At 38.7% G+C, this 22,951-nt stretch overlaps 1 protein-coding gene across 5 annotated transcripts in view; it reads left to right on the top strand.

The window, feature by feature from the left end:
• CABCOCO1 (ciliary associated calcium binding coiled-coil 1) overlaps positions 1 to 22,951 on the top strand; it is a 206,608-nt gene that overhangs the window by 115,027 nt on the left and 68,630 nt on the right. For 2 of the 5 annotated variants that reach the window (XM_085583215.1, XM_085583214.1), the window contains exon 1: positions 897 to 1,132. The exons of 1 other annotated variant lie outside the window; for it this stretch is intronic. The gene's annotated coding sequence lies outside the window, so the exon portion shown is untranslated. Of the gene's footprint in view, positions 1 to 896; positions 1,133 to 22,951 lie in introns of those variants that run through there. 2 more of the 5 variants (XM_085583219.1, XM_085583218.1) reach the window with 1 other exon arrangement.

The raw sequence follows: 22,951 nt of genomic DNA, 5'->3' as shown, positions 1-22,951 counted from the left end.
TAGGTGAATGCAAACACAGGCAAGTTCCTTAGCATCCCAAAGGGAACTTTCCCTCCTAGTCACAAGGTTCAGCAATTCTTGTGTACAACCAAGTCCTTACTGCATCTCTTGTTCCCAAAGCCTTGTAAAAGATGATGGCTTAACTACTAGCTAGCAGATTTCAACTGTCATTTTAGTCGAAGACATACAGCACACAGTTTTGCATGCCTCAGCAAGAACATCTGTTTGGCAGCTGCTTCTGGTTTCAAGTCAAACCTCCCCAGTTACTAAGAGCTGCAGATGAGAGAAGTTAGCTGGGCCTTGCTTCCAGTTGTGTTGTGTGATCAGCTTACCAGTGGGGCAACCAGTCATGTAAAGAGCGCTCACCAAGAGTGCCTTTTTGCTGTTAGATAATCTACAATGTGGATTTCTATAAGAAAACTGAATATAGGCAGGAATGTGTTTGAACTGATCATTTGTTTTTGTGTTTCGGGGATATAAGACGTCATCCAGTATTATAGAAGAGCCCTGAGTATTTCTGTAGTCCAGGAAACATCAAAGTTCTTTTTTAATGCTTTGAAAAAAAGCTACATGTTCCACATAGAATATTACAGTATTTGTTGCTATTTATATTTGTTCTTTGTAGGAAGAGTTATGTCTGTAAAATGGCATTGGAGCAAGAACTTGTTACAGTATATATTTTGATTTTATCTTGTTACCACATCTACATGGGGTAAAGGGGTTTCCTGGATCCTGGCATATACCTCAGTTGGCTTGCAAAGTACAGTATTAAATGGTTTGTGGAATAAATGGGGAGCTGAGATGTTTTTAGAAGAACAGGAGTTGATATAGTGGATTTTCCCAAAGAGCAGGTGGGTAACAAATTCCCTTGTTCAGTTCTTTGGCTGTTGTAAGAATGTGCTTGTTTGTCTGGTTGTTTGCTAACTCTTGTTCACCCAGTAGCCTGAGCTCATTTACCTGAGTGAGCCTTCTGGGTGCACAGCAACTGCAGAAATGGAAAACAGGCACCTGAATGCAGCATCTCCCACTGATTTTCAGCCTCCAAGAGAAGTACTTGCTGCTAAAAGGAAAGTCCAGAAAAAAATGGGGGATATAGATACTGAGATTGGGCTTCAAACTACATAAGATTAAGGTAAATGTTGTCATTAAAAATACTTTAAAACAGTTTTCTCTGAAACTAATTAGCAAGGGCTTTTAATTGGTGGGGGCATTTTTAAGGACCTCTTCTCTAATCTTTTATGGTAATCAGGCTCCCACATTTACAATTCAGCAGTGTTCCTCATACAAATAAGTAGATAAAATTCTTAATTAGATTATAGTGACTGTAGGAAAAAGTTGTTCTAAAAGTGAAATTACAGACTGTTATGACTAATGCTGTACAAATTAGCATAAAGTAGTTCAGACCAAATTATCCCTGAGAGTTTGCAATTAGGAGCACCTGCTATTAGTGCACTTGCTAAACTTTTATCAATTAATTATTACTTCCTCGAATAACAAGAACAAAACTGAATGTTGTGAATATTGTAAGAATGATTAATTGCTAGTTGTAAAATGCTGACTAGCTCCATTATTACTTCTACTTTAAAGACTTTCAGAAACGTGTCTATCAGTTTTATGAATGCATAAATTACACTAATGTACTTGGTATCAGTTGGATTTTTTTTTTTTCCCACTTGGCTGGTAGCATCTGTTCTCAGATTTAGATAAGTCAGAGACTTTTAGAGTGTGAACTCTGTAACAACATTGTTTTTACCTTGGATTTCTTTTTCTTCTTTTCTCTTTCAAAGAGGACCCTAAACACTCCTAAATGCTGAGCAGCTAAATCAATGACTCTATTAGTTCTTTTGAGTACTGGGTATAGGGTAATCCCCTCACCTGACCTTTGACATTTGGAAAGGTATTTAGTGTTGTTATCATCATTGCCTGAACTTACCTGTTTGTTATAACTTTGCGGTGCAGCATTGTCCTGCTTCTTTTTCAATATATAAATCAACATATGGGGGAGTATTACAACCTGGAGTATAGCTAAAGGGGGTGTTTTAGTATTTTTTTTTCAAGAAGCCTCTGTTTTCATGGGTCATAGGCATTCTGAAAAGGTCAGTGAAGTAGAACACTAATTAATGATTCAACAAATAATGTTATTTGAGGCATTTTTCTTTATATTAACTGGGTGTTGGAGAAGATGTTAAATTTTGCCAGTTCAGGAGTGCTTTTAGTCCTGTGTAATCAGAGGCATTGTAGTTTTAACATGAATTGAAAAAATCTAAACCAGAGACCACATCATTACTGCTGTCAAGTGAAACAACAGCAGGTTGCCAAAATGCATGGTACTATGTTAGCAGATTCATAAGAAATATACAAAAATCTGGAAATGATCAAGAGTTCAAGATCAAAATAGCTAGAATTGTTTATCTTGGCTGTTCTGAAATGAAGTCACTACATGGATGGAATAATTCTAAAGTGTAGCTTGTGAAAACTGTCAGAAATTAAGATTTCACAAAGCTGGGAAAAAAAAAAATGAGGTTGGAAATCAGCCAGCAGGGGAAGCAAAAATCCAAAAGCTAGATATTTTTGACATGCCTCAGAGATATAAAGGGAGATGGTATGAGTAAAAGACTTTTCTCATTCCCAGATCATCTGAGCTGTAAGGATGAACCACTTTCTAATAACCCTTTAGCTTCCTAGCATAAAATGTACCTGTCAGTTAAGTCTATGGGTTTCATTATAGTGCTGTTGAACAGGCAGTGCAGGTAAATATTGCTTCAATTACTTAGTACCCAAATGGAGACAACACAGGAGCTGGAGAAAACATGTAGCTGTCACTTAACCTAGCATCTGGAATGTTCTCAAGCTTTAATCACATAATAAATGAGATAATAGTAGCCTTTGTCCTAAATGTTGCAATCAAGCTACTTGACACGGTGCTGTGGAAATTCCTCCTGGGAGCTCTTGGTGAGCCAGGCTCACTGCATCTCCACAAAGTGCCCCTCATTTGGAACACTGGGCTCCCAAGCCCTGCTGAAGTGAACTCTCCTTTGTCATTAATGCCTATATTTCATGAAGGGACTATTTGAAGGCAAATACCACCCTTGCACGAGGCACTTAGCATGTTTTGAAAATATATATGCACGATTTTCAGTTATTCCATAATACAGTTATAGAAATTACTCCAAATGAAAGTATTTTACTGAGAACTTGGACTTGAGGCATGCGAACCATGGAGGTGCAAAGTGGAGCCCTGCGGGGGAAGCCTGGCAATCATCAGAGCAGAGGTGGACATGTAATGCAGAAGCACAGTGAGGGAGTCACCAGCAACACCCTCAGGAAATGCAGTAGTCACTAGATAATTTCTTCTATAATTGATAAATGGGCCAAAAGTATAGTTCCAGCCAACAGAAATGAAAATTACAAAGCATATAATTATGATCATGCTCAAAATCCTAAATATTTTTGCTGTCTCGCTGCTTCTTTCTTACTTTTCACCTTATAGGTCAGGTACCTTTGCCAGATGAAAATTTTCTCATCCTACACCTTATCAAGTATAAGAAAAACTGAATTTTTGTTTTTTAAATGAGCCATTTGTATAAAGTGGCTATGTGCCTGTCTTCTCCTTTTCAGTAGCCTCAGGCTTTTGTTTTCTGCCTTCCTGTCCCTGTATGGAGCTCACTCTTTCTCTGCACAGCTTGCACAAATGAAGTTGGTTATGTATGACACAGTGCCAAAGCCTAAGAACTCCCTCGTTTCCTCCAATATACCTTGGATCCCACTCGATTTTTACAATGGTGCAAGTAAGAAATAGCTTTGGTCATGATGAGTGACTATCACTATAATTCTTACTCACCTGAAGCTGCTACCACACTATAATAAAAGAAATGGGTGCTACTGGCTTTTCTCAAAAGAAGAAAACAAATCCTAAATCCTTGGGACAGGTGCTGAGCATAGCAGCACTGATTTTAAAGAAGCTGCAGTGATTGACACGAGTGGAGTATGCAATCACATAAGGATATATAGGTCACCAGGGAGCTGACGTTTCAAACACTCCTGCTGGGCATCCCCTTTGGCACTTTGGTTGGCCTAGTTGGGGAGCAAATAACGAGGAGAACAGTGACTCAAGTGACCACTGTGTAGCACTTTTTTCTCTCTGCTTCTCTATATTCACACAAATCATCAAATATTTAGTTTTAGCCTGTTCAGTCCTTTCTCTTTTTAACATAAGAAGGTGTCACAAGAGTAAATGTCTCTCATGAGAGTTTCATCATTTCCCCATTTGGACTTGGCTGAAAGTTCTGCTACAAATCCTGTTCTTTTAATACTGCCACTTTACCAAAAAAACTTACCAACACTTTACCAAACAAGTATCTTAAATATTTCCCCAACAATCTGTAATACAAGTTCACATTATTTTAGGTTTGAGACCAAATAATGCAGCTGCTCTCACTTTAGTAAGCTGATTCCCCATATTTTGACTACTACAGGTTTCTCTTTTTAAACTGTGCTGCCATGTGGCTACATTTGAATTATGCCCATAGCTCATTTGGAAAATTGTAGATGAGAACTGTCCCCAAAAGGCAGTACTAGAATGTGAGCTGTGATTTACGTCGTGTATATGCTAGTGTGTGTGATTCATATTTAGGGGAAAAATCAACATAAATATTGGTGGGCACATAACCAAAAAACAACTTTATGTGCCAATGCTTTTCGTGTTCAGTTCTGTTTCCACTGATCTTGCAGCAAGCAGGTGAGTGAGATCTTGTGTTCCCCCAGCAGACCAAGGGATCCCCTCTCCTGATGCTACACCAGCACCTCCATTTCAAGCCCTGATAAGAATGTAACTGGAATCTGAGGTAGTTATGGTCCCCAACTAGCTGGCTGTGCACTCAGATCAGAGCCACTTGGCAGAGGTCAGAACAGCCCCATCTGTGTGCTAGACTGCTCCAACCCAATCTGCTGAGGAGGATGGGTCCAAACCAGCAAGGACCACAAGCAAACTCTTCTGCTTACTCAGTATCAAGGAAAAATTGTACTTCACTGATGAGTGGAGAATGTTCCTAATAGATGTGAGAGTGTGTGTATATATATGTGTGTGTGTGCATATGTATGTTAACATTTTGTAAATCTAACCTTTGGAATTCTTTCAAAAATTCCATTTCTATTTGGATCAGGTTGACATTTATACAAGCAAATCTGTCTGGTTTTTATTGTTCTCTACCAAATAAATGTTAGCTCATTTTGCCTAAATTTAATGGCATCATAGAAGCTGGAGATTATCAAGTTTCTGTGTGTTTTGCCAACTAGGAAAAAAGCTGTCATGTCACTTGATAGATACTATGGAAAGTCATAGAAAATTAGGAGAATCTACAACCAAAGTTTGCACATGCCCTCCCAGATATTGGAGCCAATCAATTGCAGCACACCAAACCTTAAAGAAGTTAATCTGTTACCCTGCTGGTTTTCATTGGGGCTGAATGAATTAGTTTCAAAATACTACCCTTTCTGATCTTTTTCCTGTGATAATTTAATTGTTCAAAAAATTGTTTTTTACAGAAGGTCTCTTGGAGATTGTCTGTTACACAGTTTCACTTTGCCAAAATTTGTGAGAATTTGAGGGGGTCTTTGAAATACTATTATAGTCAGGGTATATTTCAAAGCCCTCAGTGACACTGCAGAGACTGAAGTACATGACTCACTGAGTAAATGTGGCTCATGCTAATTGTCTGGGGACCTTTGTTCTAGAAATACATTGAGTTTCCTGCTCTGAGATGAGTTTAGTCAATAACAGTCTGTTTTCTTTGAATGCAGGAAATAACTGAAACCCAAAACTGAATGTCCACTATAATGGACATCTTAGAAACCTCACAGAACAAATGAAATTAGGTTATGGGCAGAGGCCTTGTTAGAGGTGACTGACAATTCCCTTCTTGAAAATGTTTTTCAGTTGCACAAATGTAAGTGCGAAGTAATTGCTTTGCATCATTAATCCATCTTTCAGCACAAATTGGTCTCATTAAAATTGGCTGGTGAGAGTCAATATGGCCAACTGTTTTAGAGAAATACATTGCTGTGTGCAAACAGGCAAGTCTCAGATCTGCCTTTGCTGGCTGGCAAGGCAGAAATTGGGAGTGCTCTGTTGCAGCAGTAAGGATTGCAGTGCATACCATGCAGCAATATATCATCACTCCTTACAGCTCACTGATATTGCCAGATCTCTGTAAATACCCTGGAAATGGTTAAATTCACAAGCACAAACTTTATCCCACTGTACCCTGTAAGTCATAAACAGCAAGAATGCTGTGATTTCTCAGATGAGAAAGGTAAACTGTGGCGAGTGCTGGCGTGATTTATAGATCTGGATTTGTGTAGGCAAAGGGCAGCATGTCTTTTTGTCATGTATAGGTTGTGCATATCTGCAGAAGCAATCAGGATTTGACTTTTCCCTGTATTCCTGAGTTGCTCTGTGCTGTTTGCCTTCAGCAAACATTCTTCACTGGTTTGCATTAAGTGTTTTCAGTGATTGATAGTTTTCTTGTTCAAGGATTGATAAATGTGAATCTGCTTTTTATCTTGGCCTAAAGGGACCCTTGATAGAGTGGAGCTTTTGGGAATGTTTTTTCTATAAGCTTTGAAAAAAGACTGAAAGACTTGATGCTGAGTCACTGGGGAATGCAATTTATAATGTGTGGTTTGGTCTGTCACTCATTATGCAGCATAATCAACTAAGTGACCAGTTCAGATGGGAATAAAATCACTGGCAGTATTCTTAGCGTACATGAGTGGATGAATATCCTTTGGCAGACTTAGCCAATCTCCAATCTGAGAAACAAACTGTGCTGTCTTTATAAGTGAAGAGCAAAATCATGGTCTGGTAGAGAAATGAAAAGGAAAATGCAGAACAACAATGGTGAAAAAGAGCAATTCAGAAGGGGCATCTGTGTGCAGATCAAAGCAACTGTTTTGCCAGGTCTTCAGTGATAGCAGATTTTGACATCTTCACTAGGAATAATGGTTTGAACTGTAGAAAAACATAGTTGCAACATTAGATATGTGTGAGATCTATGAGTCAAACCAGCAGGGACGTCCTAAAAAACCTATGAAATATGCAGACCTTGGAAAATCTGAATATAGTTTGGAAACAGTGTTCAACATAACAGGAAACTCTCAACTAAGTAACTGTTAAGACTTAATATAAATGATTATTTACACCAACATATCCAGGAAATTTTTAGCAATGAAAGTGTTAAGTGAAAGTGAACAGAATTTAAAGGAAACAAAAAGAGCATTTAGTGAAGAGGAGTTAAAGAGGGCAAAAATCCATTATGAAGTTACCAGAATAAAAATAAAACTTTGTGATGATCATGTAGGTTTTGCATCATAAAAATGTAAATGAGGAATATTTATTTCTAAGCCAAATCCAAGACTCAGCTAAACATTAAGTACACTGCTAACTAACAAACTAACGTTGTCCATGTCACCAATGATGAATAATGATAATTCTTCAAGGTTAGGGTGGCAGCTCTGCCTAATACTTGTAACCTCTTCCTTTTGCTCTGGTGGATTCTACTTTCCCTGGTGGCCTAAGAAATCTCATGGCTGCTCTTGTGAATCAGATGAGAAAAAGCAAGCAGAGAGGTGAAATAGTTGGGTACACACATTAAACAATCAGTAAATGATGTAGCTGCTGGGGCAGTAGCAAAGTTGGAATATAATTAAATGTTTTGTTTTAATATGCAAATGAGATAAAACATAAACAAGAGGGTCTGAAATGAAAGCATCTTGAAAGGGAGGTAGGCAGGGGTGGAGAAAGAGGAGAAGTGTCTGACAGGTGGTTGTGTATGGGAATAGTGAATTAGAGCAGCTGAATCAGAAAACTTAGTATACATGTGTTTCTCACTTCCCAAAGGAAGGGACACCTTTTCAGGTACTGTTTGAATGGCAGTGATTAAAGAGGATTTTCAGGTTAAATCCAGTTTCCTGTAGACAATGTTGAATATGAATTTGTAGAGTATATCTTGCCATCTATTAGATAGCAAACTTGTTTGTTGTGGAAGGAAACAGCATCTTTTGAACCCTTTAAAGTTGTTAAATAAATGTCACAAGGTAAACAAAATTTAAAGAATAAAGTACTGATAGGAGTTGTAGAACAAATTATATACAGTAGGCCTCTCAAAAGATGTTTTTGTTTTGTATAGCAGTGGTATTTGAATTTTTGAAAAAGCAGTTTGTTTAAAATATCAGATCTAAATCTTTGGTGTGGAATATTAAAAATGCATTAATTGTTTTAAGTTTCACAGTGAATTTTCATTTGTCAGGCAGAGGTTATTTAGATATTTACTTGATGTGAAACTAAGTGATGAGCTGTTTTTAATTGCAGGAACAAACACTGTGATCAAGGAAAGGAAAGCCACACCTGCATTAGAAGTAGTAGCTGCTGTTACTGGCTCTTTAAATCCAACCCAAATAAACAAAAATATTTCAGCTATTATGTCTTACTCCAACAGGGGAGCACATTATATCTGCTATTGCTGGCAAGCTGTGAAATAACATTTATAGATCAATTTACATTACTTTAATCAAAATATTTCCAATAGTTGCTTTAAAAGATAATTTCATTCCAATCTGCTTCTTTGTTCTCTATTGCAAGTTTGTCTAGGATGTTTTTATGCCAGGGTGAAGGCAGGCTTTGCTAAATCCAGCACTGCTAAGGACAAGCTTTCATGCATGGACTTCACATACACTGATTATTATCAGAGATAAGTTTAATACTCCAGAAACAAATGAAGCTGTATGAAATGAAACTGGGAGATGCCACCCAACCCTTAAGTCTGTGAAGAGAACCAAAATATGCATGTGAAACACTCAGTTGGATTCTCTGTGAGTTCATGGCTAGAATGGCCAATTTTTTTTGTGCACTTTGTGATATGTTTGTTCCCACATGGGTAGTGCAGGGCTGGACACACCGAGCTGCCTTTGCACATCCCAGCACCCGACCCACTAACCTGATACTTCCTCTCCCTCCCCTGACAAGGTGCTGAATTTTTCCCCACACAGTATGTTAGGATTTTTAGGTTTTTGGTGTTGTGTGTTTTTGTGGGTTTTTTTTTTTTTTTTTGGGTTTTTTTTGGTTTTTTTAAGTTTGTTTTCTTTTCCTGTTGTCCCAACAGTTCAAGCATGACAGACGTTTCCATATTAAGTTATTGGCCATTCCAGATTTGAACCAGTACTGTTCCAGTATTTCAACTGAACTGTGACCTGTATCTTCCCATGTGCAGGCTGCTCCTCAAGACTCAAACAGGATGAAAGTGGGTTACCTAGTATGCTACCATCCCAATTTTTTCTAGAGAGTGAAATTGTACTATATATAACACAGAAAAGTGGGATGGAAGTAGTGTTTTAGGAATTTTTTGCAGCCTTTTTTTTTTTTTTTCACCCTAGCCTTTACTACTTTCCAGAGAAAAGAAGCTTAAATGACCAAATTGAATCTCTTTAAACCTTTAATCAAAGTATTGGATTGAAAACAGAGAACTTTAAAAGTCAGAAGTCTTATCTGCAGAAAGCAGCTAATATCTGTTCTTTAAAAAATTATTCATATCAAACTGTTGGAGCAAACTTTCTTTGGGAAAGGAATTGAAACAAAGTAATAGTGTGAGGCCAAATGCACTCCTTAACATAGCTTGCTTTTACAGAAAGGCAGAGAGGGTGCAAAGCAGCTGAATCATTATAGAAGATAATAGCAGCAGTGGTTCAGATCTGTGACCTGCCATTTCATCTCAAGATCCAGCAAAAGCCTCTTCTTGCTCCCTCATCTTTTTTTTTTTTTTTTTTTTTAAAGCAGAAACTAGGGAGCAGAGCTAGGGGTAAGGATACTAAGCTGCCCATTTCTCTGGCAGCCTTTTATTGCACAAGCAGTGGACTCTGCTTCCTCCAGACCCTGTGGGCCACTTGAGTCCTGTGCGTTGGAGGGGAATGGGGGCTGCTGTAGGAGGCCAGGCAGAGCACTCAGGACAGGAAACAAGCTGACAGATACCAAATCCTGCCAAATGCAGAGGAGAACTGGGGCTCTGTGTGTGCAGGAGGAGAATGTAGGCCAAAGTTACCAGTTGTTGCCTCAAGATGTTCAGTAACAGATAAACCAGCTCATGGAAAGAGGTGGTATTTAAGCCAATACCCCAATACTTTTGGTTTAATGCAGTCTGTATTTGGGTAGGGAGCACCATGCTGAACTAGTTATCCTAAGCTTGTGTTTCATGCACTGCAGCTTAGGCAGGCCAGCAAACAGTTTGGTAATGCCACATGAAATATCTTGGCATATATCTGACAGCTCATTGAGAGAACATCCTGTAAAATTGATCACCTGACTCCATTACTCAAAAATAAATTGAGTTGGTGTAGGGAGGTAAACATTGGTGAGGGTGCTTGAATGCTGTTACAGGAAATTAAATCCTCTGCATATATGGCAATATTTATTTTACATTTTGTGCGCTTCAATAGGAAATGAGCTCATATTTATCTTCACTCCACAGCAGGATGAATTAAGCTCCAGAGCAAGTACAGCATCAGTCTCCAATGGTTTCCAACCTAAAAAAGCTGTATCCCTGAATCCCTGTTGTCTTGCCTTACATTTATGTGTCTGCATAGGATGGAGAGGGCAAAAGCCCTTGGAGATGCCTTTTCTGCTTGCAGGCTTACTTGCTGCAGTTTTGTTGAGGGGGGAAGGGGGAATTAAGGATAAGTTATTTCTGCATTTAGCTGGAATAGTTTGCCCCCTTGACTCTTCTCAGATGTTTGACCTATAGGACTTTTTTGGTTGCATCTTCAATATCATCAGAAATAAAAGTCCTAATATATTGCTCAGACATTGGGTAAATTTGTAACAATTCTGGACATCATCTGGATACATGAATGAATTTGATGATAGATCTCACTAATCAATCTAAATAACATAATAATACTAAAGAAAAGGAAAAAAAACCCCAACTTTTGTTACTTATTTTCTTTTGTTACTTATTTTCTTCCTTTCTACGTTAGGATCTTCTTTCTGTATTAGAAATTAATATAATCACTTGCTTAAGTGAGTAACCAATTGCAGGGTGGGATGGAATACTTTGTGTCCTGAACTCATTTATTTACTGCACTTTAGTCCTCGTTCATGTGACCACAGTGCCCATGACTTAAAATCAACAAAACAGAGTTATCATGTAGAGCAAAATGTGCTGGAGGAAAGTTTGCAAGTTTAGACCTTGTAAGGGAAAGAAAACAGTGAAATGAGAAGTGTTTCTAGTGATAATTGAGTAATACATATTTGTCATATGTTAGAGTTGAGTGACCTTCTTTTTCCTCCTAACTGTAACACTCAAAAATGTGATAGCAGAGAAATTATCTTATCCCGCTTCTTTATTCCTAGCTCAGTAGTTGTTTGGGTTCCACAATTTAAAAACTACATTCTCACAGAAAGCCCTTATCTAACATATGGCATTGTCTCTGCAGTGACTGAATGCCTTATGAGCATAGAGTGACTTTATTTTCACAATAGCAGCACCCTGAGCTGAGAAAGCTTTCAACCTTGCTAGCTGGGTGGGGTAGGAGAGAGAGGAAATGAAATGCCTTGCTTATTTTTCTCAGCTAACTGCTGCTGAGAAGCCTGTCTTTCCTTCCATTGTCTGTAAAGGGGCTGAGATTTTCACAGATGCTAGGAGGATCTTCTCTCTGTTGGGTGGGGGAAGTTGGTTGGACCATTGGTGATGTGAGACACCGATATTGCACATTAACAATTATATTTACAATTGCATTACAATTACAACATCAGCACCAGCACATCAACATAACTTTGAGAAGTAAATATTGAGCCTGGTGATAGTATAGGCAAATCAGGCTGTAAGGTATCTGGCTTTTGAGGCTCAGAATGAAACTGGGAACATTGCAGTTCAGCTAAATTTAGTGTTACAATCAAGTAGTGCACACCCTTTCTTCCCAGCAGTACCTGATGACCAGTATTTTTCCTAACATTTTCTTTCTTCTATTAAAAACATACCTTAATCCACAGTACCTCAGAAACCTGCCGTGGTGCTTCAGTAACCACTGTCATCAGCACAAGAGAATGAGTCACCTTGTCCTGGCCATGTGCAAGTGTGCAGAACTGAGGTTCATATCCCAGTCACCTCTGGCCAAAATGCTGATGTAGGTGTTGCACCCAAGGACACATCTGCAGAGATGAAACAGCCCCAGTGGAATGTGTTCTTAATGCTCTTGAAATTGCTACTGTGAGGTCCTTTTTCCTTCCACAGCAAAGAATCTGGCCAAGAGCCTTCCCTTTGACATTTTAAACAATCTATTGGTGAGAGGTGGTTCACCAGCTCTTTGAGGCCTGTGGCCTCGGACTATTTGACTGCATAGCCAGTGTTTTTACACTGAGTCCTTTCTGTATAAAAATGTGAATATTCAGCATCAAATAGGTGTAATTAAGCACTTGGGTTTTTTTCCCGAAAGCTCTAATTATATTAATAGGTATCTGAAATGTATTAGAAGCAGGGTATGCATGTGTTTCTGTTGTGCTAACAACAAATACTTCATTTCTTTGGGCCTTTCTTTCTCTTCAACTTTTCTTTCCTTTTTGTAGCAGTTCTGAAGCATAATGGCAACCTGTCTGTAACCATGGCTTTAGTTTATTTCCTTTGCTAATGAAAAGAAAAATCAAATCAATTTTATGAAGCTACTGGTAAAGTACAGAGAGCATTTACTGTAATTAGTACACTGCATTACAGAAGTGATCTAAAGATTTCTCTTAAATGTCACTGCTCTTAGCAAAGAAACTACAGAAGTTGAAATAGAATTCTGAAAAGGAGAGTTGAGTAATGTGCTTAGCTGTTCAGTCATGTTGACTGATGTACTCCTGAGCTGTGTTTTAATTTAACAAGCTGGATTTTCTTTCTGCAGTAAAAGATTAGGAGAATTCTTTGCTCTAAACCAGGTACTTCCACACTTGCCTGCCCTTTGTTTAGCAGCTGTTATGCCACCCTCCATTCATTCTGGCAGTTGGTACAATGTAGATAATGATGAGGTATGTGATGACAAACACTTTCATTGTCTTATTTCTGACTGATTTCATATGCCAGATTGTTCAAACCAGAGTAAACGCAGCGCTGATTAGGGTCTGATTTTTGATTATTTTCAAGTTTATTTTTAAGGAATATAAACTTCTTTCAGAATATGTCTGTCCTTCAATTTTATCTATATGGATATAGCCTGTATCATTAATTCATTGGAAGTAGGTGCTTATCCTCTTGCCATTGTTGATTGGATTTGGAAGATTGGAGCCTTATTAAGAACCTGTGTATTCTGCAGTGAGGAAACATTGTATAGTGAAGATCTGCTCAAATATAGCATCATTTGGGAATTAATCTTGCAATCACAATGAATGCAGGATTAGCTCTGAAACCTTTCTTCTATCTGACACACACAAACTTTCGTGTCTAAGAGCCAAGCAACAACTTTGGGAAAATGGAGTCATTGTTCCGTTGCTATGAGCTGGTAAAATACACAGTGGTAAAAGGCTTGGCCCTGGCTCTTGCTCACCTTGATTCCAAAATGTTGAGGGAAAACCTGGCCTACACTCAGACAGAAGTCCACAGTTAATGGACTCATTCAGACAAGGTTTTTTTCTGCTTACTTGTTTACCATACCTGTTCTAGGCCTGCTTGAGTTCCTTATACCTTGGCTGCACGTGTGAAATCCCTCATTCTGCTGAGAGAAATTTAACTTTCTGTTCTTCCTTCCTTCCATGAGTGAGATTGTATCCTCTTTTTAACACAACTGTTTGGTCACAAAGCCCCTGAGCAATGCACAATGTGGAGGTGGTGGTTTTGTGTTATTTTTTTCATCCCTTACAGAAACACTTCCTTAGATGGGAAACTGTCTGAATGTTGTGACATCAGTGAAATGCTGGTTGGGTTGTGAAGGAACTTATCCCCATAGACACAGAGTATAATACTGAATATATCAACTCTATCTCTCTTCAATATGTGCAGAAATTTGAAAGAAAAGGATCAAACAGTTCTTTAAAGTTCAGATCCTGAAATTGATAAATTTTCATCTGCCTCTATCTGTCCTCCCCCACCTGCTACATAAAGATCTCTAAAATAGCTTTAGACAGAGCAATGTATTGTAGTATTTTTGACTCACCTGGTTTGAGGATAAAGTACACTCTGCAGAAGAAACAGGAAAAGAGAGTGAAAAGAACACAAAGGCAAACATTCAGTGGTGATCAAATGTGCCATATTTGCAGACAGGATGTCAGGGTGAAATAGATTATTATGAAAGCATGGAGATCTGGAAATTTAAAGAAAAATAAAAAGTGTTCTTGAGAGTTAAATATTGAAACTTTTTTGAAAAGGCGCTGGTGGTGTAATGAAAACAACATCTGGCTGTGATTGCTAAAATTTGATTGCAAAAGGAAAAACTGAATGTTATCCCACACTGATAGACATTAAAAAAAAAACTTGAAAAAATGGACATTAAAAAGGAAAGTTAGACAGATGTAGCAAAGCAACAGCTGTTGGAGATGGACAAGCTTTCTCGGGGGACCCATTGCCAAGGAAATATAAGAGCCTTATTCTGATTGCCTGCTGCTATAAATCAGCATTAGCTCCACTGAAGTCAAATTTGTGCCAGTGCAAAACTAGCATAAGATCAGAAATAGGTATGGAAAACAAAGTAAAATAATAGAATATGAAAAAGTCCTATCTGGAATCTAATTGGTTTGGCATTTCTGTCACATGTACCTGGCTTTGTAATCCTATTTAATTTTTATGATTGATGAATGCACTCAAATATTAGCAGCATGATCATATTCCACAAGGTGGATCACTCAGAGGACTATTCTAGGCACAGGAAAAGCAGAAAAGGGTAGGCACAGGTTCAGATTCATCCTCTCATACAGTATCTCAGTGAGAGAAAACCATATTCTGAGGGACAAGTAGGGGTAAGATGGGGGCAGAAGGAAGATGACTTGAGCCTGCTCTGATTCTCATCTTCTTGAAGGTCCTCAGTAATTGTTTCCAGTGATGGGGGAATGGATGTTCCCCAAACCAGGACTGAGACATACTCCAATTCCCAGCTCTGGAGCTCTCTCTGAGCTCTGCAGCCCCACAGTCTCATGGCAGAGCCATCAGTCAGTGTGGTGAGCAGCTCGGACTGGGCAGCAGCAATGCCACCTCCCTGCTGCTGTCAGCAGTTTCAGAGCTGTGGCTGCTCTGCTCAGTGCCCCAGCGTGAGGAACTCCCTGCATGCATGAGCTTCATCCCCAGCTGTGGTAAAGTAAATAAAGCCTATGAGGAAGAAAACATGCTTCCCAGCCAGCCTTTCTTATTACATTTTTCTAAACAATTCTTTTGGTTTACAGAGAGGTTTTATTTTTCACTCTAAACTGTGACTGTATGTTAAGGGTGAGCAGTTTCTTCACACCTTTCTTAACTTGCTGTAAAGAGCCCGGGTGGAGGTTGCTGTGTTCTGGTGGATAATCCCTTATTCTCTGCATCATGGACAAATGCTGGCTGCAAGACAAAGAGCTGGAAGTGAGTGTGAGCAGATTTTCAAAGTTGTGGTAGGGGAAGGGGAATATGGCAGAATTAGGAAGGGACAAAGTGTTGGAAAATCAGAATACATTTCCTAAATAACTTTTAAGAGGCTGCTGTTAGTGAAAATATTTTAACACAGTATTTTGTTTCTGGGTGAAACAGAAAATAATATGCTCATAGCTCCTGATGTAGTTCAGAGAAAGGGAGCAGGGATGGAAATGATTAGGAGAGGGTTGATATTTAGAGAAGAATTTGCATGGTCTGCTTTACACAGAAATCTTGTATTGGTAAAGCTGAAATCAGGACCTGTGCACACCCATGACAATTCAGAACAATTTACTGCATCTTCTCCTCTGAATGCTGTAAAACCATAATGATCCCAGAGAGAGCAGCCCCCCAGCACAAGCACAGAAACACAGCTGCCCCAAGCAGTGACAGCTCCCTATTAGTGCTGTCCCACAAGCAGGGTGTAGAAGCATAGAACATAATTTCAGTCCATTGTATCTGCTCTCAGAGAAAACACAAGGTTAAATAAGTCTCACCACTGCTAACTGCTGGCTAACAGTAGAAAGGATGAATGTTCTGCCTCCCTTTCTCATCAGGCAGTTAACTGCACACATCCTTTGCCAACCACATGGACTTCGTGCTTCAGCAAATTCCTTTTAGCTGAGAGGAATAGGAGTGATGTGGCTCATCAATTGGGCTTTTATCCTGTTTCATCAAAATTCTTAAGCTTTTTTTCCCCTGGCTTTCCGATTTGTTTCTGAATCTTCTATCTCTTCTTCCTCTCAGACCTCTTCCAAAGAGCATGTTGTACAGTGCTTTTCTTCTACAGAAACTAGATTTATGGGATTTACAGCATAGGGGGATCTGCTCTGCAGTGACTGTTAGCCCTTGGGTATCAATAGATGCTTTTGATGCAAAGCAAAAAGAAAATCTACTCACATTTGTATTGTGTGTTATTGTTCAAAGTCTGGTATCGAGATCAAGGGGGTCACCCAGCTGAAAGTCATCCCAGAGCAGTGCTTTCTTACTGTACAGCAGAATTGTTTCCAAACAGCTTACTGATCCTGGCAAGAAATAGCAAAAGTGTGTTCCAAACCTTAATAAAAAATCTTTTTCAGGAAATTGGTATAATTCAAGTAGTTCTGAGGTTTTAGGTGGTAAGGCAATAGCACAAAATTCATGTCCTCACAGTTTGGATTAATTTATGCTAATAGATTTTAAATCTGTTTTGTGGTATTAGGAGGCCTGGTACCTAGTTAGTTGGTTGTTTAATTCTGTCTGCAAACCTGCCATTCCTGCCTTCTGAACTCTAGGACTTTTGTTTTAATGTTTATCACATTCACAGAAATGTGCTGTAGCTGTTTGGGTTTTTTTCCCAGCATAAGGTATGCATGTAGGAATCTCTCTGCTGGACATCTCTGTACATATCCAGTGGCCAGCTGTAGGTAGCCCAGTGTGTCTCTCCCCACCACCCAAGCTGATGCTTAGGCCAGTGCCAGTCTGGAAACCTCAGCCAGCCTTCCTCTCCATGGCTCTGACACCCTGACTGGCTGGCATCCAGTGCTCCTCTGTGCAACCAGGACTGCCTCTTTCTGTACATGTAGCTCTACATGACCTTATATTTACACTGTGATGCAAGTAAGCCATTTTGATAGCAAACATTATTCATACAATGATATTTCAAGTCTCTGTATTATTTCTGACATTGCACATTATCTTGTAATTTTTTTGTTTGCATTTACAGAAAACTCCTTTTCTCTTTAACTGTATGCCAAATGTACCCATTCTCAATGACTTTGAATTTGGCCTTCATAGGAACATAAAGAAATGGTGTCTGCTCTTGAAGCAAAATTTCAATATTTGGTTGCAATTCCAGTTTATTACAGCTGGTGTCAGTCATAAATCCTCTCAGACTTCCATCCTTCAGTGGAAAGCTGATCAAATGACTGATTTCCATTTGCTGTGTTTATTGTTTAAAAGCATTATATAATAAATACCTTAGAATGTTCTTAACAGGTTTTAAGCAAAAATTCAGCTTCATTTCATCAGACTCAAAACATGGAGATGAATCTTTCCAGGCCTATGGTACATTGTCACTTAATGCTTAGAAATAGCTTATCACTTCTTGCGTTCTGTGCCACATACATGAGGTCTCATTCTTTTCAGAAATTCAAAGGTTTCCTGTCTGCTTCAGTCATAGGGAGTTTTTTTTATATGAGGGTAGCAATGGATATGATGTCAGATTGCATTGGATACTGCAGAGTCAAAGGTTATCATTGGGGAACTCACCTAAATGATAATCTAATTAATTAATGTTTTTTGGGTTTTTTTTGTTTTGTTTTTTTTTTGGTGGCAGAGCCTACCCCTTTTATTCCTGACCAATGTCTAAAAAATTGCATCCTTGAGCTGGACTGGAATATTGCTCATATTTAAACCTTAGCTGATAATAATTTTATGCATCATGTAAACCTTTACATAATGAAGTGCTTTGGCATTCATCTCATGCAGTAATATTTGCTTTTTGATGACAAGCTAAACTGTCACTGGTGTGTGTAGCATTCCAAGTGCCCTTCACCATTACAGCCTGATTTGCTTTGAACTGTGTGGCTGCATTTTAAATTAATAATACAATATTAAAGCACTTATTAGAAATAGAGACTTCTGAATGCTTAGCCCTTCCCAACTGGAATATCTGTGGGTTAAGTGTGGGTTTAATCTAAAGAAGTGCTATTTGCCTTTGTCTCTCAAAGGACTTTCTCCCTGTTATTCCACAAGTGAATTTGACCCTCAGTTTGCAAGTCCCCATTCTTCTTTCCTTCTCATATGCAATGTTCTGGGACAATAGAAATATAATGTTCAACCTTGGTTTGTCTTGTTAACAGCGTGTGGTTAGAATATTATGCTGCCATTTCAGGCACATTTTTACACTTGTCCCCTACTGTCTTGGCTGGTTGCCAGCACAGTGATTTATGCTTTGTTTGCCTCCAGATGTGATTATTGCTTTTCTTTCCTGGATGGGTTCTCTGAAAGAGTTCTTCACACATTAAAACGTTGAAGCTCTTAAATCAGGGACTTGCTTAAACTAATTTTCAGTGAAAATGAGTATAAAAATTCCTAAAGGAACAGAAAACACCTGGATAAAATTTTGATTTCAATAAAAATTAAGAAACTAAGATGTCTTCACTTTAAAATGATGATGTAGGCTATTAGAGATTCAATATAACCTCATGTATTTAAGTGCAGCCCTGGGCTATATTTTCTAGTCAAGGAAAACTTTTCTGTGCTGCTTAGTGAAAACTCACACTTTCATGGTGAAAAGACAGCTTAAACATAAGATTTTTATAAGCCTTTGATTTCTTTTTTCTTTTGCTTTAAAAATTACTTTAATGCCTATTTTAATACATGTTGAACTTCAAGGAAGTTATAATTTAATATTCGTAATCAGTGCTGCCTTCAGAGCACTTAATCTTACAAATATATTCTGTTTCAAGTAAGACTCCCTCTCCTCTACTTCTCCAAGTATCTGCAGAAAATAGTTCACCTAAACAAGTGCTGATAACAGATGTTGAAGGTGAGTGCAAAAATAGAAATGCTTTAGAAACCAAAGTTAAGAATTTTGAATAAAAAAATGTGTTAGTTTTTATCCTTGGATTCAGCCCCTCGTCCCCATTCCATGTACTCTTGAGTTTCTTGCATTTAAGTGAATGTTGCCTCTGACTTGAGTACGAATAATAGACCAGTATAGTTTTCCATAAGATGTCTCAAGAAAATGCATTATTAATTTGGAGTAAATATTAACATCTTTGTAGGAAATGGCTTGGATTCAGACATCTGGAAAATGAAAGCATTATGTATTGACCTACTATAATTTGCTAGGATGCTGGAATTTCATATTTGTCTTGGTACCAGTGGAGAGAGTATTGCATATAAAACCAGAACTTCTTGTGATGCATTATTTAGAACAGTACTCCAAAACCAGAGAAGAACCACTGCAGATACAGCCAATCATGCAAGATGGATTCCAGTTTTGTTGCCTTTAAGTACATGGGGTCAACATGTGTTCACTTGCAAAAACTTCTTCACTTCTGTAGCAGCAGGAGGCAGATCAGCTGTGTAACCACGCACAGGTAGTGCAAAACTGCCCCACCAGTGACAGGAATTTGTACTTTCTGCAGATTAACTGGACCAGTTAATCTCTGAAAGTCCCTGACCCAAGGCAAAAAAGGCTTTTTAAAATTAAATAAATACCTGGAAAAACTATGAGATAACTATGTGCATGTCCAGCTCAGATTCTATTTATCAACAGCAGAACTGTGCAGTGCTAGCTCTTTACAATGTGTTTGTGCTCCCTTCAATTACTTGCTGAGAGCCACTCAGATCCAGCCCTGTGTCATTGTTTCTATTGCACAGGAACATGAATCAAGTCTGTGACACTTTTGATGGCTGCCAAGTCAAAGCACAGTCATTTTAAGTACTTAGTAAAACCCTCTCCATGTTTTCTGCCAATGAAGACAGTTTTTGCCCTTTTGCTTGTTCTTATCACTCTGTGGAAGATTCATTTAAAAGTGACATTTATTTGTCAGCTGAAAAAAATTATCTTTTCAGGTGTTGCTTTTAATTATAGATTTTGATATTTAAAAAGTTCACAGTTTGTTGCTCATTTCAGAACATATTGTCTCAAAAAGCATAAAGTAAATATTATAGCCAGCATTTCAGTTTTGTATTTTCTTACTTTGGTAGTGCCTTTTAAAATTTCTCTATTTCTAAGGGATCAGATCTGGCAGTAGTCCTTCCAGAAAGCAGAGGTTTGAACAGGTAGATGTGTACTGAATCCCAAAATACAGTTAAATTCAAGCTATCCTAATCTCTTTATGGCAGAATATTAAGCTGACATTGTCAGTTTAATTTCATCAAAGGCATAAATGTCCTTTTGCCCCAGGACTCCAGGAAAATGTATTTTCAGTTTTGGTCATTATGCCAGGCATAATAATCTCTTTTCTGAATTGGTGTTATGGGCTTCAAAAAGGAAAAGTAGTAGCATGCAGACTGCAGTATATAGAAAAAAATCATGCACTTTAATTTGGGATGTCTGTAAAGGACAAAAGCTCCAAGACAAGATAAAACTATGGTAAACTTCCAGCCCTGGAAATTAGGTGGTCTTTGTTACTGTATCTAATACTGTAAATCTGGCAGTTTTCATTGCACCTTGGATTTGGTTTTATACTCAGATTTCAAAACAGTCCTAACTGAATAGTTGATGCCAATGTCACAGTTTAAGACCAAATGACAGTGCAGAGACTAAATAGATTTGGGTATCAAAGCACTTCATAGATTTATGTAGTCTTTGAAATTACACATCTTCCCTGTTCTGTGGAAGAGAAGGCACAGTCCAGGAAAGAAATCAGTGGGTTGGCTTAATTGTTCCAGCCCTGCCAGTCCTCCTTTAGCTGTGACCATCCTCTTCTGCACAGGTGTCCCTGGAGATTGAAGCCACGATCCCAAACCCTTCTGCAGGGCTGTGTGTCCCCCAGCTGCTCTCCCTGCAGGCTCCAGGCAGAGCATGCCTGATTTTGGGCTGGCTGGTTCTTGCACTCAGTGCCTGAGAAGTGGCTTGCTGGTGCTCACAATCTGCTCCTCTCCAAGGCAGGTGACTTCTCCACTCTCATAACCAAATTATTCTCTTATGGTGTAGGGTTGAGCTGCTACAGCAGGTTGCTTTCTTTAAAACATGTCTGCAGCAAATTTCTCAAACCTCTTCACAATCATTCTTTAAGTCAGGTATGAACCTTGGAATTAATGGATTTAGATTCTCACCAGCCCATTTCTCTGATACCTAATAATAACCATCAACAGTTAATTTTCTATCTCCCTTATTACATTTAAAACAAGCAAAAAGCTAACTGCATTTTAACATTGGCCATAAAGCTCCAGCTGTAAGCTTAGTGCAAAAAATGAAATGAAAATCAACTGCACCAACAACCACCCCCACATCCCCAGCCCCACTGAAACAGCAATAAGAAAACCTGTGGCTTTGGAGAATGCAAAGATTTCTCAATTTTATTTGATACAATTTATTTCCAGTAAGTTTCACAGTCAGGAGAAAAATTTAAAAGTTGCTCTGTTTAGACTATAATAAAGAAAATAAAATTTAATGTATTCATTTGCATTTTTCTATCAGTTATCCATGATTCATACTTACCTCTTGGAATGCAGTACACAGATGAGTCATACAGAGAAACAGCCCCTGCATAGGAAATTACACTGTCATTTATAAGTAACATTGCTTTCCTGAGTTGAAACAAAGATGGGCCACAGTAATCACAGATAAATCTCCACTGACTTGGAGCACTTGTTTAGAAAACCCGCTCCCCTCTGTGTGTGTGAATCCAGAGCCTGATTCAAAGCATATGATGTATGCAGTTACTAACTCCCATTAGCTTTGGGCATTCTGGGAACATTTCAAGACCATCACTTCTGCTAATTTTTTTCTTTTTTTTTGGAACAAGATATGTTAAAGGACACCTTGCACTTTGGTGTTCTGACTGAGCCTTGCAGGGCTGTTCTTCCCTTTCTTGGAGCCCTGTGTACACCTGGATTCAGGTAGTCAGGCCTCAAACTCATCTGCTCCATGCAAACTCCTCCCTTAGCACACACTTGGCAAGCTTTGAAAGAGGCTTGGTGAGAGCAGCAAAGCCAGGAGCATGGGCCAGGACAAGGTGCCTGGGGTGGAACAGCCAGGGGCTGCCCCACACTCCACAGGGAGCTGAGCAGGGCTGGCCCAAGGACTGCAGTTGTTGAAGCACCCTGCTGAGGGAGAGGGAATTACTGCTGAGGACAGATGGAACTCCTGCTCTTGTAAGACCTTTGATATGCATTCACATGTCTTCCAAAAATTTCTGGAGGCTTGTTCTCTTTTTATGACATCATCATTCAAGACAGGAGTCCGAAAGCTTCCTAGTTTTTCCAGAATGCTCTTGAATATTCCCAAATTATGGAAACAGGAGAGAGAGAGAATATATCATACCAACAACATCTGTTGACTGCCAAATGTGTTGTAATTCTCTGGCCTTTTAAATAAATGCTGTTCATATGCGTTGCAAGAGGAGGAATTTAACATACCAAGATTTGAAGCCCTGTACTCAAGAGGCTGAACATCATTCAGACTGTGGTTTCTGATTTCAAATATGAGTAAACCACAAATTTTCCAAATCTGGAAACACAAGACTGCATACCTTTAATCACTGGTATATAGTGTACCTGATTGGTATTTTCAGAGCATCAGTAAAACTCACAGAGGGAAAACAGACATGAAAACTAGAGTGTATGCATGGAATATTAGTGATTATGTTATATATATGCATCTGAGATTTGTACTTAAT

The sequence above is a fragment of the Lonchura striata genome, chromosome 6 (genome assembly GCF_050655825.1).
Source record: "Lonchura striata isolate lonStrDom1 chromosome 6, ASM5065582v1, whole genome shotgun sequence".
Classification (NCBI taxonomy): domain Eukaryota; kingdom Metazoa; phylum Chordata; class Aves; order Passeriformes; family Estrildidae; genus Lonchura; species Lonchura striata.
Note: the sequence above shows the minus strand (reverse complement) of the source record. Positions and strands in the feature narration are given on the sequence as shown.